This window comes from Pristiophorus japonicus, unplaced genomic scaffold (assembly GCF_044704955.1).
Source record: "Pristiophorus japonicus isolate sPriJap1 unplaced genomic scaffold, sPriJap1.hap1 HAP1_SCAFFOLD_526, whole genome shotgun sequence".
Classification (NCBI taxonomy): Eukaryota; Metazoa; Chordata; class Chondrichthyes; family Pristiophoridae; genus Pristiophorus; species Pristiophorus japonicus.
In genome coordinates, this window is record NW_027254433.1 from 281,404 (window position 1) to 289,214 (window position 7,811).

Sequence of the window (7,811 nt, forward strand, 5' to 3'; positions counted from 1 at the left end):
GACCAATCATGTCACCTCTTTCCAAATGCGCTGCTATGACATCCTTAATAATTGATTCCATCATTTTACCCACTACCGATGTCAGGCTGACCGGTCTTAAATTCCCTGTTTTCTCTCTCCTTCCTTTTTTTAAAAGTGTTGTTACATTGACTACCCTCCACTCCATAGGAACTGATCCAGAGTCTATGGAATGTTGGAAAATGACTGTCAATGCATCCGCTATTTCCAAAGCCACCTCCTTAAGTACTCTGGGATGCAGTCCATCAGGCCCTGGGAATTTATCAGCCTTCAATCCCATCAATTTACCCAACACAATTTCCTGACGAATAAGGATTTCCCTCAGTTCCTCCTTCTCACTAGACTCTCTGACCCCTTTTATATCCGGAAGGTTGTTTGTGTCCTCCTTAGTGAATACCGAACCAAAGTACTTGTTCAATTGGTCTGCCATTTCGTTGTTCCCAGTTATGACTTCCCCTGATTCTGACTGCAGGGGACCTACGTTTGTCTTTACTAACCTTTTTCTCTTTACATACCTATAGAAGCTTTTGAGTCCATTTTCATGCCCCCTGCAAGCTTCCTCTCATACTCTATTTTCCATGCCCTAATCAAACCCTTCATCCTCCTCTGCTGAGTTCTAAATTTCTCCCAGTCCCCAGGTTCGCTGCTATATCTGGCCAATTTGTATGCCACTTCCTTGGCTTTAATACTATTCCTGATTTCCCTAGATAGCCACGGTTGAGCCACATTCCCTTTGTTATTTTTACGCCAGACAGGGATGTACAATTGTTGTAGTTCATCCATGCGGTCTCTAAATGTCTGCCATTTCCCATCCACTGTCAATCCCTTAAATATCATTTGCCAATCTATCCTAGCCAATTCACGCCTCATACCTTCAAAGTTACCCTTCTTTAAGTTCTGGACCATGGTCTCTGAATTAACTGTTTCATTCTCCATCCTAATGTTGAATTCCACCATATTATGGTCACTCTTCCCCAAGGGGCCTCGCACAACGAGATTGTTAATTAATCCTCTCTCATTACACAACACCCAGTCTAAGATGGCCTCCCCCCTAGTTGGTTCCTCGACATATTGGTCCAGAAAACCATCCCTTATGCTCTCCAGGAAATCTTCCTCCACCGTATTGTTTCCAGTTTAGTTAGCCCAATCTATGTGCATATTAAAGTCACCCATGATAACTGCTGCACCTTTATTGCATGCACTCCTAATTTCCTGTTTGATGCCCTCCACAACCTCACTACTACTGTTTGGAGGTCTGTACACAACTCCCACTAGCGTTTTCTGCCCCTTGGTATTCCGTAGCTCCACCCATACTGATTCCACATCATCCAAGCTAATGTCCCTCCTTACAATTGCATAATTTCCTCTTTAACCAGCAACGCCACCCCGCCTCCGTTTCCTTTCTGTCTATCCTTCCTAAATGTTGAATACCCCTGGATGTTGAGTTCCCAGCCTTGGTCACTCTGGAGCCATATCTCCGTGATGCCAACCACATCGTATCCGTTAACTGATAGCTGCACAATTAATTCGTCCACCTTATTCCAAATACTCCTCGCATTAAGGCACAGAGCCTTCAGTCTTGCCTTTTTAACACACTTAGACCCTTTAGAATGTTGCTGTAAAGTGGCCCTTTTTGTTTTTTGCCTTGGGTTTCTCTGCCCTCCACTTTTACTCATTTCCTTTCTGTCTTTTGCTTCTGTCTCCATTTTGTTTCCCTCTGTCTCCCTGCATTGGTTCCCATCCCCCTGCCATATTAGTTTAACTCCTCCCCAACAGCACGAGCAAACACTCTTCTGAGGACATTGGTTCCGGTCCTGCCCAGGTGCAGACCGTCCGGATTGTACTGGTCCCACCTCCCCCAGAACCGGTTCCAATGCCCCAGGAATTTGAATCCCTCCCTGCTGCACCACTGCTCAAGCCACATATTCATCTGAGCTATCCTGCGATTCCTACTCTGACTAGCATGTGGCACTGGTAGCAATCCTGAGATGACTACTTTTGAGGTCCTACTTTTTAATTTAGCTCCTAGCTCCTTAAATTCGTCTCGTCGGCCCTCATCCCATTTTTTACCGATATCGTTGGTACAATGTGCACCACGACAACTGGCTGTTCACCCTCCCTTTTCAGAATGTCCTGCACCCGCTCCGAGACATCCTTGACCCTTGCACCAGAGAAGCAACATACCATCCTGGAGTCTCGGTTGCAGCCGCAGAAACGCCTGTCCATTCCCCTTACAATTGAATCCCCAATCACTATCGCTCTCCCACTCTTTTTCCTGCCCTCCTGTGCAGCAGAGCCAGCCACGGTGCCATGAACTTGGCTGCTGCTGCCCTCCCCTGATGAGTCATCCCCCCCCCAACAGTACCCAAAGCGGTGTATCTGTTTTGCAGGGGGATGACCGCAGGGGATCCCTGCACTACCTTCCTTGCAGTGCTCTTCCTGTTGGTCTTCCATTCCCTATCTGGCTGTGGACCCTTTACCTGCGGTAAGACCACCTCACTAAACGTGCTACTCACGTCATTCTCAGCATTGTGTGGTGGGTTTCTGGCCTCCTTTAAGAGAGCCTTGCTATCTTTACCCCAATCCTCCTCTTCGCTTGGTACCACGTGTTGCTCCATCAAAGCTGCCCCTCGTGGTCTGGCCGCCGCCATCTTTTTCTTCAGCACCTCACCTCGTGGTTTGGGCGCCATCTTTCTTCCATCCACGACGTCGACTGCTGTGATCCTCTTCTCCCCAGGTTCTGCCACCGAGGCTGGGAAGTCACCTCTGGATCCGATTTTCTTCCCCCGGAGTCCTGCCACTGGAGCCTGGAAGGTGCATTCGGGCCGTCTCAGCTGGATCATCTCCACACAGTCGTGCTGAGCGGTCTGTGCCTTGGGTGCTGTGCTGGCCTGCTCTCCGGTGCTGGATCTAACCTCAGGTGGGGGTTTGCTTTGCCTCTGAGCAGGGGGGGTGTCGATCACTGGAGGGGTGAAATCTTCCCAGCTCCAGAGGATCTTCTCCATCCACCTTCTGCCGAGGAGCGTTGGTCCATCATCTGCAACAATTCACAGAGGTAACTTGTGCACTGTGCCATCATGGAGTACCTTTACATCTGCACTACCAACGACTGGGATAGGTTCATTGGTGTAGGTGTGCAGCTTTGCCTGAACCGGGACCAAATTGGGTCATTCAGCCTGATTGTCCCATAGCCTCTCTAAGGCTTCTTGATTCATTACTGACTGGCTCGCCCCCGTGTCCATTTCTATGAAGACTGGACCGTTATTTATCTCTACTTCCATCCTCAACAGAGACCATTCGGTGGTGCAGGTAAACATGCTATATACCTCATCGTGGGGCTGAGCTGCCTCTCTGACTATCGCTTCACAATCTGCGCTGGATTCATGGCCATCTGCAGACTCTTCATCAACACAGTGTATCGTATTTCTTTTACACATTCGCTGGAGGTGACCCTTTGTGCTGCAGCCTTTACATACATAGTCTTTAAAACAGCACTGGTGAGCCCTGTGATTCCCTCCGCAACACCAGCATGGTGCTACTCGATTAGCCCCCCTCGGCGGACTCTGAGTTAAGGGACTTGGGGCCTGTTCTCTCTCCCCTGAGAAGATTCACGTTCTACAGTCCAGCCTTTAAGAGGCGCCATTCAGTGCACAGTACTTGCTGGGTTTGAGTCCTGAGGATGAGACATCTGCCTGGAGCCACAGGTCGAGGACATGAATGCTTGGCTCACGGAGATGGCCTTCTGCTGTGTGACTGTGGTATCTGCAGATAGTAGCTTATGAAGAAGGCCTTCCTGGCTGATTCCGATGACAAAGATATCCCGCAACGCTTCAGTGAGGTGGTCGCTGAAATCACACGGTGCCACCAGTCTCCTGAGGTCTGCAGCATATTTCACAATCTCCTGGCCATCGGGCCGTCAGTGTGTATAAAACTGGTGTCTGGCTGTGAGGATACTCTCTCTTGGCTTGAGTTGTTCTTGGATCAGCGTTACAAGCTCCTTGTACATCCTGGTCGTTGTTTTCGCTGGTGCCAGCAAGTCCCTGACGAGGCCATAGACAGTGGGCCCACAACTGGTTAGCAGGATAGTTCTGCGCTTATCAGCCAGTGTGGCTGGATTGTCGTCTGCCAGGTCGTTTGCTGTGAAGAAATGGTCGCGCCTCTCCACAAAGGCTTCCCAATCATCACCATCGGCGAACTGCTGCAACATACCAAAGTTAGCCATTTTCGTGTGAAGGTCCATAATCTCGTCGCCAATTGTTGTGTCCTTGGATGCTCTGATAATGACTCCATGAGACAATGTATTGTGCTTGAACTGTAGTGACCTTAGTCCATTTAATGTAACTCCAGAGTGAGAAACACACCTGGTGGCCTGCCTTTTATACTAGGCCTGGCACACCTGTACAGGTAACCTACAAGTCTCCCACTGTGGTGCCCTCTGGTGGCACACCTTGTGATAGTACAAACAGTAACCATGTAGGATACATGACAGGAGGGAACGTTGGCCTTTACGGCGAGGGCTGGAGTACGTGGGGGGGAGGGGATGCTTCAGTTGTACAGGGCTCGGGTTAGACCCCCCCCTGGAGTAACGGTGATCAATCCTGGGCCCCGGAGGGGGGAGGCAGTGCAGGTTCACCAGAATAATACCCGGGCACAAAGGGTTGACTGATGAGGACAGGTCGCACAGACTGGGCTTGTGTTCCCTGGAGTTCAGGAACAAGACTAAAACCACAAACCCACCCTGGTGCAATATTGGGTGAATAAAAATAAGTGAAACTTGTGTTAATGAGGCACAAATCTTCCCTTTGGGGAAAGGCCTCCTCGCCTCAGCCACCGACTGCTAGCCTGATCTCACAAACTCATTTGATTTTAGAAAGCCGATTCACGCACAGCTCAAAATTCACACAAACTCGTTTCTACTTTCCTCTCCCAAAAAGATGTCTTGGACCTGGCCTGGAGAGGGCGATGGTTAAACAGCTTCCCACTGGTTCTGTAGTTTAATTCCACTCCAGCGGGGAGCTTGTTGACTGTGAGGTGGAGCATGGTGGCGAGGGAGATTGAGAAGAGGGTTGGAGCGATGACACAGCCCTGTTTGACCCCGGTCCGGACGTGGATTGGGTCTGTAATGGATCCGTTGGTAAGGATCACGGCCTGCATGTCATCGTGGAGCAGGCAAAGGATGTTGACAAACTTTTGGGGGCATCCGAAACGGAGGAGGACGCTCCATAGACCCTCGCGGTTGACAGTGTCAAAGGCCTTTGTAAGATCGAAAAAGGCCGTGTATAAGGGCTGGCGCTGCTCCCTGCATTTTTCCTGCAGCTGTCTCGCTGCAAAGATCATGTCTGTTGTGCCCCGTATCAAATTGAAAACAAGGGCATTCAAAGTGGCCAAGACTAGTGGCAGGCCAGAGGATTGGGAAACTTTTAAAAACCAGAAAAGAACGACTAAAAAAAAAATAAAAAGAGGGAAGATAGATTATGAAAGTAAACTAGCACGAAATATAAAAACAGATAGTAAGAGTTTCTACAGCTATATAAAAAGGAAAAGAGTGGCTAAAGTAAATGTTGGTCCCCTGGAGGATAAGACTGGGGAATTAATAATGGGCAACAGGGAAATGGCAGAGATGTTGTTTACGGTAGAAGACACTAAGAACATCCCAATAGTGGATAATCAAGGGGCTATAGGGAGGGGGAACTTAATACAATCACTATCACTGATGAAGTAGTACTCAGTAAAATAATGGGACTAACGGCAGACAAATCCCCTGGACCTGACGGCTTACACCCTCGGGTCTTAAAAGAAGTGGCTATAGAGATAGTGAATGCATTGGTTGTAATCGACCAAAAATGGGAAGGTCCCAGCGGATTGGAAAACCGCAAATGTAACGCCCCGATTTTAAAAAGGAGGCAGACAGAAAGGGGATGGAGTATAAAAGCAGGGAAGTCTTGCTCCAGTTATACAGGGTATTGGTGAGGCCACACCTGGAATACTGCGTGCAGTTTTGGTTTCCATATTTACGAAAGGATATACTTGCTTTGGAGGCAGTTCAGAGAAGGTTCACTCGGTTGATTCCGGGGATGAGGGGGTTGACTTATGAGGAAAGGTTGAGGAGGTTGGGCCTCTACACATTGGAATTCAGAAGAATGAGAGGTGATCTTATCGAAATGTATAAGATTATGAGGGGGCTTGACAAGGTGGATGCAGAGAGGGTGTTCCCACTGATGGGGGAGACTAGAACTAGGGGGCATGGTCTTAGAATAAGGGGCCACCCATTTAAAACTGAGATGAGGAGGAATTTCTTCTCTCAGAAGGTTGTAAATCTGTGGAATTCTCTACCTCAGAGAGCTGTGGAAGCTCGGACATTGAATAAATTTAAGGCGGAGATAGACAGATTTTTGAGCGATAAGGGAATAAGGGGTTATGGGGAGCGGGCAGGGAAGTGGAGCTGAGTCCATGATCAGATCAGCCATGATCTTGCTAAATGGTGGAGCAGGCTCGAGGGGCCGTATGGCCGACTCCTGCTCCTATTTCTTATGTTCTTATGTTAATATTCAATTGCATTACCATCACCGAATCCCCACCATCAACATCCTGGGGGTCACCATTGACCAGAAACTTAACCGGACCAGCCACATAAATACTGTGGCTACAAGAGCAGATCAGTGGCTGGGTATTCTGCGGTGAGTGTCTCACCTCCTGACTCCCCAAAGCCTTTCCACCATCTACAAGGCACAAGTCAGGAGTGTGATGGAATACTCCCCACTTGCCTGGATGAGTGCAGTTCCAACAAACACTCGAGAAGCTCGACACCATCCAGGACAAAGCAGCCACTTGATTGGCTCCCCATCCACCACCTCCAACACTCACTCCCTCCACCACCGGCACCCCCTGGCTGCAGTGTGTACCATCTACAAGATGCACTGCAGCAACTCGCCAAGGCTTCTTCAGCAGCACCTCCCAAACCCGCGACCTCTACCACCTAGAAGGACAAGGGCAGCAGGTCCATGGGAACACCACCACCTCCACGTTCCCCTCCCAGTCACACACCATCCTAACTTGGAAATATATCGGCCGTTCCTTCATTGTCACTGGGTCACAATCCTGGAACTCCCTCCCTAACAGCACTGTGGGAGCACCTTCACCACACGGACTGCAGCGGTTCAAGGAGACAGCTCACCACCACCTTCTCAAGGGGCAGTTAGGGATGGGCAATAAACGCCAGCCTTGCCAGCGACGCCCACATCCCAGGAACGAATAAAAAAAAAATCATAGAATTATAGAATTCTGGGGAATGAGGTAAGTCAAGTGGAGCAAGTGTCATTAGGAGAACATTTAGGGAACAGCGATCATAGTATCATAACGCAGATGAATACGTGGCTTGAGCAGTGGTGCAGCAGGGAGGGATTCAAATTCCTGGGGCATTGGAACCGGTTCTGGGGGAGGTGGGACCAGTACAAACCGGACGGTCTGCACCTGGGCAGGACCGGAACCAATGTCCTAGGGGGAGTGTTTGCCTAGTACTGTTGGGGAGGAGTTTAAGTAATATGGCAGGGGGATGGGAACCAATGCAAGGAGACAGAGGGAAACAAAAAGGAGGTAAAAGCAAAAGACAGAAAGGAAATGAGGAAAAGTGGAGAGCAGAGAAGCCCAAGGCAAAGAACAAAAAGGGCCACTGTACAGCAAAATTCTAAAAGGACAAAGGGTGTTAAAAAAACAAGCCTGAAGGCTTTGTGTCTTAATACAAGGAGTATCCGCAATAAGGTGAATGAATTAACTGTGCAAATAGGTGTTAACAA